The 11,075-nt window shown below is 55.0% G+C and overlaps 1 pseudogene; it reads right to left on the bottom strand.

Moving 5' to 3' along the window:
- Positions 1-1,941: 1,941 nt before the first annotated feature.
- On the bottom strand, positions 1,942-10,936 carry LOC115248338 (phospholipid phosphatase-related protein type 4-like; annotated as a pseudogene).
- Positions 10,937-11,075: the final 139 nt, after the last annotated feature.

The following is an 11,075-nucleotide window of genomic DNA, read 5'->3' as shown; positions in this document are numbered from 1 at the left end:
GTGCAACAGCAGAAACACGGTGAAGAAAAGAAGTTGGAACTTTCTCACAGTAACAAGTTTTCTGTCCTGGAGGAGAAGAGAGCAACAATGAGTCGAGTCTTTATCCATTAATCAGCCTCTGGAGGTGGCTGCTGCTAATTAGGCTGACTAAGGTCATCGTCAGGAGCTCTGGGGTCTGAGGGTATCATCAGCTGCTCCTGGGCTGCTCCTGGGCTGCTCCTCAGCTGCTCCTCGGCTGCTCCTCAGCTGTTCCTGGGCTGCTCCTCAGCTGTTCCTGGGCTGCTCCTCAGCTGCTCCTCAGCTGTTCCTGGGCTGTTCCTCAGCTGTTCCTAGGCTGCTCCTCGGCTGCTCCTCAGCTGTTCCTGGGCTTGCTCCTCAGCTGTTCCTGGGCTGTTCCTCAGCTGTTCCTAGGCTGCTCCTCAAGCTGTTCCTGGGCTGTTCCATCAGCTGTTCCTAGGCTGCTCCTCGGCTGCTCCTCAGCTGTTCCTGGGCTGCTCCTCAGCTGCCTCCTCAGCTGTTCCTGGGCTGTTCCTCAAGCTGTTCCTAGGCTGCTCCTCGGCTGCTCCTCAGCTGTTCCTGGGCTGCTCCTCGGCTGCTCCTCAGCTGTTCCTGGCTGCTCCTCGGCTGCTCCTCAGCTGTTCCTCAGCTGCTCCTCGGCTGCTCCTCAGCTGTTCCTGGGCTGCTCCTCAGCTGCTCCTCAGCTGTTCCTGGGCTGTTCCTCAGCTGTTCCTAGGCTGCTCCTCGGCTGCTCCTCAGCTGTTTCCTGGGCTGCTCCTCGGCTGCTCCTCAGCTGTTCCTGGGGCTGCTCCTCGGCTGCTCCTCAGCTGTTCCTCAGCTGCTCCTCGGCTGCTCCTCAGCTGTTCCTGGGCTGCTCCTCAGCTGTTCCTGGGCTGTTCTTCAGCGGTTCTTCAAGCTGTTCCTGGGCTCTTCCTCGGCTTCTGCTCTGCTAAGATTTGGTTAAAACGTTTGCTGGCTTGTTTGTGCTGCAGAAGGGAAGAGCTCCGAACCCCTGTTGGTTTGTTGGTGCTGCTGCTCCAGGCTGAGGTATTAACGAAGGATCAACCCCTACTAAGAAAGTCGAGCAGATCAGTGATATGTTCTTCAGCAGCAGAGAGAAGACGAGTCAAACTGGCATAAAGTGCAAGGATGGTCAGATGGTGGTATAAAAGGTGGAGCTGGGACTGTTGTGCTGTGATATGTGACTGGCTGAAGGAGTCCAGGATCTACAGATGTGGTCCCAGTTTACAGCTACCGTAAACCTTCAGTTTCAGCAGAGTTCACGTCTTTGCTACAGAAGGAAAGTTAAGCACACTTGTGGTCTGAAGGAACTCTGTTCCACCTCTGGCCTCTGTACAGTCAGAGCAAAACAGGCTGCACATCTGGAACTGGGCCCAAAGTCTTCAGCTGGACTTGGTGTAGCACCGTTTTCTTGACATCGGGGGGACGTAAAGGCGGCTCTGACCGCCTTACTCAAACGTGCGATATGGTGGGACGAGGCTGCTGGTGGGGGGTGTTGCGGTTCGACCAGCAGGACCAGAACAACCGTGCACACTGGTGGTTTTGTGTCCAGACAGAAAGATTTCATGCTTCATAAGGTGACGATGGTACCTACAGTGGTCGGAGGTTCTCGTGTATCTACATCTTCTCAGGTGCCTCCACATCAGTCTTTGAAAACTGGAGGAACTGGTGTTCCTTTGTAGGAGATATTGCGGTTTGTTTGGGGACTATTGGCTCTCTCTGGAACCAGGATGACATTATTGGCCTTTTTTTCTGCAGCATGGAGTCACAGCTGGAGGCCACTGAAGGGCTCTCGGAGGCCGTGTCTCCTCCCTCCTCCACACACAGAGCCGCCGCCGTCCCCCGGAGTGACCCTTATGGTGGAGAGGCTCTGCTGGTGACGTCCCTGCTCGGACAGGCCGGTGCTCTGGGTGTGAACGGTAGTCACGGTGGGGATGCTAATGGGTGGCAAGCGCTAACGTGGTTGCCATGTTTCCTGTCAACAGAGTTCTCACTTACAGAATCGGAGCTCTCCGAGTCTCTGCTCAAATCATTGAGCTCAAAAGACTGCTTCAAACACCCCCCTCCTGCCCCTGAACCGGCCTTGGTTCCTCGAGACGCTGTAGCCACGCTAACCCCGGTGCCATGATCCAGGGAGCGCCATCTCCAGGATCCAGTGGCGTCCGAGGGCGGAGCGGGAAACACGGGCTTGTTGTGCTCAGGATGAGCGTCCACTCTGACGATGGCGCTGGTGCTGCCTGACAGACTGACGGTACTGCCCACCGAGCTGAGCCCCTGGGTGCTCATGGGGTCTGGATGACTTTGAGCCGTGTAGTGAGCGGCGCCCTGGCAGCCCACAGAGGTGTTGCAGTTAATGCTGCTCTCATCGAGGCTCTTGGAGTGGGTCTGGAGGAGACCCTGTTGCTTGGCCAGAGAAATCATCTGCATGAGCCGTGGTTGAGGGTTCTGGCCGTGATCGTTGGTCCTGCAGGTTAGGACCTTCTCCGCTGCACCCTGCCAGTTAAGCTGTGCCGCACTACCCTCCTTCCCTTCCGCATCCAACCTCGGGGAGGCGCTGTTGTTACTCTCATGAGCTTCCTCTGGTATGTGAACCAGCTGCGAAGAACCGGGTCTCGACTGCATCAGTATCCGTGCTCCTCCTGTGATTCCACTGCAGTTGCTCGGCAGGGTGGTGCTGGCCCCAGTGCTCAGTTTGGACATGTATGCGTTGTGGTCAAAGCCCCCTGCTGAGGGCTCCGCACTGGACCGCAGCTCCATACTGCCATGGTGGTGAGGCTGGTGGGAGGACTGGCCAGATGAAGAGTCCGCCGAGGAGGAGAAGAAGTCTGGGACCTGCAGGGAGCAGTTGTGGTTGTTCTTGCTTTTCCACTGAGACAGAAGCTGTTTTGAACGGCTGGAGTCCATCGAGGCCCGATGGAGAGTGGCAGCATGGCATCTCGCTGCTTCCCTCGTACGCTGCCATGGCCTGGGGGTGTGCACCCGGGGGAGAGTGTGGCTAAAAGTGACGCTAGCATCCTTGTTGTGAGCGCCGCGGGGTGAGATCACCTGGATGTCTGAAGTGGGGTGCTTCACGTTGTTGATGGCCCTCTGCTGTGGGTGAAGGAGTCCCTCGGAGCGGGCGATGGGCACGGGGGCCTCCCCAGCCAGAGAGGCCTTGAGCTTCAGGTGGTGAAGTATGGCCTCCTGGCTTATGTGGGGCAAGGAACAGGGGGGTAGTGTAGCACAGCTGGCAGATTCCCGCTGGCCTCCTCGCTCGGCCGGAAATTTCCCAACCGCATACAAACCCTAGAAAGAGAAGAGTTGTGGCGTTTCTACAGGTTCCAGTTCGATCTGTGTGTTCGAACTGTTCCAAACATTGACTCTGTGACACCCATCAGTGCTAGCAAGTGGTGTATTAGCACCAAGCTATTGGGGTCATTTTGACATTTGCTTGTGCTCCCCCCGCTGTCCGTCTGCCTCTCTCTCTGAATGACTACCATGCTCCATGTCAGGGGTCACCAATACAGAGCCCGCGGGCACCAAGTGGCCCGGGGGCACCAAGTGGCCCGCGGGCACCAAGTCGCCCGCAATGACCACATGAGTCGCCCGACTCAGTCGCCAGATTTTGAGCAGAATTGCAGTCGATTTGTTCAGTTAAGATTTATTCAATATGAAAGTTAATTTTTTTAAATGTTGCATAAGTAAAACATGGTTCAACATAGTTTATGTTACCCACTGTAAATTATTGATACACACACACCACACACACAATTTGTTATTTTAGAGGAGTGTGTCGAGCGGTAGCCCTTCACGCGACTCGGTACCCCTGACGTGGCTCTTGCTTTCAGACCGGCTGGTGACCCCTGGTCTATGTGAGCCCATATGGGCGACACCACGGAGGGGTTCCACTGGAGGAACCCTGAACCACAACAGTGAAGGTTGAAGTGCTACCAGGTAGAGGGCCACGGCGCTGCCCAGCAGGAAGCCCGAGTAGACGTCGATGGCGTGGTTCTTGTACAGAATGATCCGGGTCAAGCCACAGATGATGCGCTGATGGTGTAGGTGAAGACCAGCAGGGGCTTGAGCAGCTTGGACGAGTCCGTCAGGGTGCTGTTGAAGTACATCTGAGGACACACAACACTTCAGGCATGACTTTCATCCACTGTACTTCCCTCTAGGAACACAGTCCAGGAGCTGGACGGACTCAGGACGCGGAGTGTGGCGGTACTCACGGAGACGTAGACAGCAGCAAAGGAAGCCAGAGTGGCGTGTTGGGACGGGAAGGACTTCCTGCAAGAGACCAAATGAGTCGCACAAATGAGTCGCACAAATGAGTCGCACAAAGAAGACCGACAGAAGAGCTGCCGGCCCCAGGGGATGGAGCCGGGTCCCGTGATCCGAGGCCCCGAGGAGACACACACACACACACACACACACACACACACACACACACACACGCGCGCAGCCTTTTTGCTCTGCTGCATAATGAAAGAGAACCTCTGGCCCACTTTCTCCTCACTGCACTCAAACACCATCCTGACCTACTTCTGACTCCTCTCCAACCACGGCTGCGTTCCTCGTCCTCCTGACTCTGCAGGCGTGAGAGTGCACGTGCTTTGTTGCAGCGCGTGCGTGCGCGCGTGTGTGTGTGTGCGTGTGTGTGTGTGTGTGTGTGTGTGCGTGCAGGGTCCTCTGTTCTCACACTGACCACCACTTTACCCTAAAGAAGCCAAGAACAGAGGAAGAGCGCAGAGGTCCCACCTGCCCTGGCTGATGGCGGCCTGGTCTGCCCCGGTGCAGATGTCCTCCATGACGTAGGGGTTCTGCTCACAGCTGGTGCTCAGGCTGGTGTAGTTGGGTTTGCACACGCTCAGGAAGTACGGCGTGGGGTTGCCAGTCATCAGCTGGGAGGATGTTGGTGATGAGGGCCGTAGCGCAGAGGCCGAAGGCGTGGACTCCTGAGGAGGGAACGGGGGACATTGGCTCAAGGCCTCTGGAACCTCACACCTCCACACGGACGTGCACGGATACAAACTCTAACATGCACGTGCGTACCGATGAAGCGGACGGCTCTGCGGATGAAGGAGTTGAAGTTGCATCCCGCAGCATTGATGTTGGCCTCGGCAGCGGCGCCGCGGTTTCCTCCGGGACTGACAGCAGAAGACGACGGCTTCTCCCACCATGATCTGTGACGACAGCAAACCGCATCAGACCGGTCGGAACGGTCGGCCGGTGGATCAGAGACAGCAGCAGAGAGAGTCGGGTAACGCTGGATCTGCCCCTGAGCGTTGCATCTTACTGAAATGGCAAGGGGCAGCGAAGGCGAGGCTGAGCAACATCAGCAGAGGGACCACCTCGTGGGTGGGATCGATGTAAGGGAGGCTCAGGCTGCGGTCGCGGCAGCTGAAGCCCACCGTCACCGGCTTGAACAGGTCCGTCCACTCCAGGAAAGTACAGGCTGACGGCTGAAGAGATGAGGATCGGCATCTGTCCGTGGGGAGAGCAGAAGGAAGGGCAAGATCAACCAGGAGACGGAGCCCAACAGAGATGGTGACAGAGGTGGTTTCTCTCCACTTCAGTTCCCAGCAGCAGCTCCTCTCCAGCCTTCATGGACTCTTTATCTGCTCTCGCTTGGGATGGAATCAGCAGAAGATCCAGCTGACCGAGCTGCTGAGCCTCCACCATGTGGATTCACATCTGAATCAGCACTTCTGGAGAAGGTGACGGCACCAGATCAGCCCAGAAGATCTGGAGCTCTGCCCTCACACAGCTGCCAGAACCAGAAGCTTTAACAGTAGAATGGTCGGGGCCGAACCTTTACTACCAGGAACTGCTGTGGAGCCGTGATATCACGAGGCTAATGCTCCCAGCTGTTCTTTAGCATCACCGTAGCGATGCTTCTCTAGGCTGCTGGGATCCAGAAACATGGTCATGTGACAGGTTTCTGTATCCTGATTGGTTGGGGGCTGCAGGTCTTCTCTCTCCTCCCCTGTTTCCATCTCTCTTTTCAGCACTGCTCTCCTTTCATCCCCTCATTATGTAGGTCAGCATTACCACCTTGGGTATTTTTGCTTTTCTCCCTCGTTCTTCTTCTCTCTGGGTTTATCCACTAGTATTATATATATATTATATATATTATAGTATTATATATATTATATTATAGTATACTGGTATAGCCCAGAGTAGAGGCTGAGATCTTCTCTCAATGCTTAATCAGTCATGGACATTTTCTATTCTTTGATGCAGATTTCAATTCATGGAGTGAAGATGGAGACAGAGCCTGAGGGGGATGGAGAGACCATGGTGGAGGAGAGGGGATGGAAGACCATGGTGGAGGAGAGGGGGATGGAGAGACCATGGTGGAGGAGAGGGGGATGGAGAGACCATGTGGAGGAGAGGAGAGACCTGGGGGAGATGGGGATGAGAGCCATGGTGGAGGAGAGGGGGATGGAGAGACCATGGTGGAGGAGAGGGGGATGGAGAGACCATGGTGGAGGAGAGGTGGATGGAGAGACCATGGTGGAGGAGAGGGGGATGGAGAAACCATGGTGGAGGAGAGGGGGATGGAGAGACCATGGTGGAGGAGAGGGGGATGGAGAGATCGTGGTGGAGGAGAGGTGGATGGAGAGACCATGGTGGAGGAGAGGGGGTTGGAGAAACCATGGTGGAGGAGAGGGGGATGGAGAGATCGTGGTGGAGGAGAGGGGGATGGAGAGACCATGGTGGAGGAGAGGGGGATGGAGAGACCAGGAGAGAGGAGAGGTGGATGGAGAGACCGTGGTAGAGGAGAGGTGGATGGAGAAACCATGATAGAGGAGAGGGGGATGGAGAGACCAGGAGAGAGGAGAGGTGGATGGAGAAACCATGATAGAGGAGAGGTGGATGGAGAGACCATGATAGAGGAGAGGTGGATGGAGAGACCATGAGAGGACGAGAGGTGGATGGAGAGACCATGAGAGAGGAGAGGTGGATGAGAAACCATGATAGAGGAGAGGGGGATGGAGAGACCATGATAGAGGAGAGGTGGATGGAGAGACCATGGTGGAGGAGAGGGGGATGGAGAGACCATGATAGAGGAGAGGTGGATGGAGAGACCATGGTAGAGGAGAGGGGGATGGAGAGACCATGGTAGAGGAGAGGGGGATGGAGAGACCGTGGTAGAGAAGAGTGGATGGAGAGACCATGATAGAGGAGAGGTGGGATGGTAGAGACCATGATAGGGAGTGGAATGGAGAAACCATATAGAGGAGATGTGAGATGACCATGATAGAGGAGAGGTGGATGGAGAGGACCATGAGAGAGGAGAGGTGGATGGAGAGACCATGAGGAGGAGATGTGGATAGAGAGAACATGTTGGAGGAGAGGGGATGCAGAGACCACGATAGAGGAGAGGTGGATGGTAGAGACCGTGATCCCAACTGTGTCCCTACTGTGGTTCCTTACTGTGGTCCCTACTGTGGTCTCACTTTCCTAATGGTGGGTCCCATACTGTGTTCCCTACTGTGGTCCTTACTGTGGTCCCTACTGTGGTCCCTACTGTGGTCCTACTGTGGTCCCTACTGTGGTCCCTACTGTGGTCCTTACTGTGGTTCCCTACTGTGTTCCCTACTGTGGTCCTTACTGTGGTCCCTACTGTGGTCCTTACTGTGGTCCCTACTGTGGTCCTTACTGTGGTCCCTACTGTGGTCCTTACTGTGGTCCCTACTGTGGTCCTTACTGTGGTCCCTACTGTGGTCCCTACTGTGGTCCCTACTGTGGTCCTTACTTGTGGTCCCTACTGTGTTCCCTACTGTGGTCCTTACTGTGGTCCCTACTGGGGTCCTTACTGTGGTCCTTACTGTGGTCCCTACTGTGGTCCCCTACTGTGGTCCTTACTGTGGTCCCTACTGTGGTCCGTACTGTGGTCCCTACTGTGGTCCCTACTGTGGTCCTTACTGTGGTCCCTACTGTGGTCCCTACTGTGGTCCTTACTGTGGTCCCTACCTGTGGTCCCTTACTGGGGTCCTTACTGTGGTCCTTACTGTGGTCCCTACTGTGGTCCTTACTGTGGTCCCATACGTGTGGCCTACTGGGGTCCTTACGGTGGTCCCTACTGTGTCCTACTGTGGTCCCTAACAGGTGGTCCTTACTGTGGCCCCTACTGTGGCCCCTACTGTGGTCCTTACTGTGGTCCCTACTGTGGTCCCTACTGTGGTCCCTACTGTGGGCCCTACTGTTTCCCTACTGTGTTACCTACTGTGGTCCCTACTGTGTCCTTACTGTGGTCCCTACTGTGGCCCCTACTGTGGTCCCTACTGTGGTCCTTACTGTGGGTCCCTACTGTGGTCCCTACTGTGTTCCCTACTGTGTTCCTTACTGTGGTCCCTACTGTGGTCCCTACTGTGTTCTCTACTATGGTCCCTACTGTGGTCCTTACTGTGGTCCCTACTGATGGTCCCCTACTGTGTTCCTTACTGGTGGTCCCCCACTGTGTTTCCTTACGGTGGTCCCCACTGTGGGCCTTACTGTGGTCCTTACTGTAGGTCCTACTGTGGTCCCTACTGTGTTCTCTACTATGGTCCCTACTGTGGTCCTTACTGTGGTCCTACTATGGTCCCTACTGTGTTCCTTACTGTGGTCCCCACTGTGTTCCTTACTGTGGTCCCTACTGTGGTCCCTACTGTGTCCCTACTGTGGTCCCTACTGTGTTCCTTACTGTGGTCGCTACTGTGGTCCCTACTGTGGTCCTTACTGTGGTCCCTACTGTGGTCCATACTGTGGTCCCTACTGTGGTCCCTACTGTGGTCCTTACTGTGTTCCCTACTGTGTTCCCTACTGTGTTCCCTACTGTGGGCCTTACTGTGGGCCTTACTGTGGTCCCTACTGTGGTCCCTACTGTGGTCCTTACTGTGGTCCCTACTGTGGTCCTTACTGTGGTCCTTACTGTGGTCCCTACTGTGGTCCTTACTGGGGTCCCTACTGTGTCCCTACTGTGTCCCTACTGTGGTCCTTACTGTGGTCCCTTACTGTGGTCCCTACTGTGTCCCTACTGTGGTCCTTACTGTGGTCCCTACTGTGGTCCCTACTGTGGTCCCTACTGTGGTCCCTACTGTGTTCCCTACTGTGGTCCCTTACTGTGGTCCCTACTGTGTCCTTACTGTGGTCCTTACGGTGTCCCTACTGTGGTCCTTACTGTGGGTCCCATACTGTGTTCCCCTACTGTGTTCCCTACTGTGGTCCCTACTGTGGGTCCCTACTGTGGTCCTACTGTGTTTCCTTACTGTGGTCCCTACTGTGGGTCCCTACTGTGTTCCCTACTGTGGTCCCTACTGTGTTCCCTTACTGTGGTCCCTACTGTGGTCCCTACTGTGGTCCCTACTGTGGTCCTTACTGTGGTCCTTACTGTGGTCCCTACTGTGGTCCCTACTGTGTTCCCTACTGTGGTCCTACTGTGGTCCTTACTGTGGTCCCTTACTGTGGTCCCTACTGTGTTCCCTACTGTGGTCCTACTGTGGTCCTTACTGTGGTCCCTACTGTGGTCCCTACTGTGGTCCCTACTGTGGTCCCTACTGTGTTCCCTACTGTGGTCCCTTACTGTGGTCCCTACTGTGGTCCCTACTGTGTCCCTACTGTGTTCCTACTGTGGTCCCTACTGTGTGTCCCTACTGTGGTCCCTACTGTGGTCCCTACTGTGGTCCATACCTACTGTGGTCCCTACTGTGGTCCTACTGTGTCCTACTGTGTTCCCTACTGTGGTCCCTACTGTGGTCCCTACTGTGGTCCCTACTGTGGTCCCTACTGTTTCCCTACTGTGTCCCTACTGTGGTCCTTACTGTGGTCCCTACTGTGGTCCCTACTGAGTGCCACAAGCACCTTTGAACTGAATTATGTGCATTATTCCTCAGCTAGCTCGGGTTGTTATGCGGCCGTTTCTATGGTTACATGTTAATAATTCGATTCCTTTAAACAGGTCAGCTCCACTTTGGGTGGTTTCCCTCCTGTTTGACTTTAGAAGATGCGTCCGATTCAGTTCTGCTCTCATCCTGAATGAATCAGAAACATTTCAATCATTTTGGACACATGTCCACAGAAAGAGCTCCATTTCTCTCCTGTTGTCCACCTTCAGGACTGAGCTGAGGACATGGACACAAGAGCCACACAGGACTGAGACGTTGTCCTGAGTCTCGAAGAAATCCCCACAATCCCAAATGCTGGTGCTGCTGGAAACTGTTGCCCTAGCAGTTCCTTCAAAATAAAAGCGTCGGTCCATGTTTGACCGAGGGTGTTGGGATGGAGCCGATCGAAGGGCCCCTTCTCAACAGAGTCAAGAGGTTCCAGACAAAATAGAAATCACCATTGATCAGAGTGCAGCAAGAATAAAAATGTGTTCATGCAGCTTCTGTTTGATCCTGGGAATTATTTCATGATGAAATACAACGAACTCAGTGGATATTTTTGTCATAATAATAATAATAATCATCATAATAATTCAGGAAGTGACACCAGCAGGACCCAGGCGTCTCAGACATGCCGCTGTCAGGAAATGGGCGCATGCCTGCATTGTTCTCGTGGCCCACAGATGCATTCATGCATGTGCAGCAGCTCTGGAGAAACATCTGGAACTGACCTCCACAAAATAGAAGCAGGGCAGCAGGCTGACGCTGTCTTTGGTCTTGTCCCTGGCAGCCATGATCAGGCCTCCAGGTAGCCCCCCCATCCAGCAGGTGTCGAGGCGCGGTGTCCGGGCGAGATTAGGAACTCTCCATGAGAGCCTGTGTGGATCCAGCACGGCGGAACCGGACGCTCCAGACCCGGACTCGACCAGCCCTCTGCCAGTGAGAGGAGGAGGAGGAGGGGGAGGAGGAGGAGCGCAGGCGCACTGAGAATGAGGGCAGCTCCATCTGGTTCCCTCTTCCAGTGCAGAATCTGGGGGAATCTTTCAAATGCACAAGTCTCCTCACGCGTCACCGTCGCGCGCACGCGCCTGAAGACGTCTCTTTACCCGCCACAGAATCATGGTGCTGCCACCGTTGCTGCCCAACCTCCAGCTGTTGACGTCACGCCGCTTGTAAATGTGTAATTTATTATTGATGGTCTTC

This window comes from Takifugu rubripes, unplaced genomic scaffold (assembly GCF_901000725.2).
Source record: "Takifugu rubripes unplaced genomic scaffold, fTakRub1.2, whole genome shotgun sequence".
Taxonomy (NCBI): domain Eukaryota; kingdom Metazoa; phylum Chordata; class Actinopteri; order Tetraodontiformes; family Tetraodontidae; genus Takifugu; species Takifugu rubripes.
The sequence above is the reverse complement of the archived record's forward strand: the minus strand, read 5'-3'. Positions and strand labels throughout refer to the sequence as shown.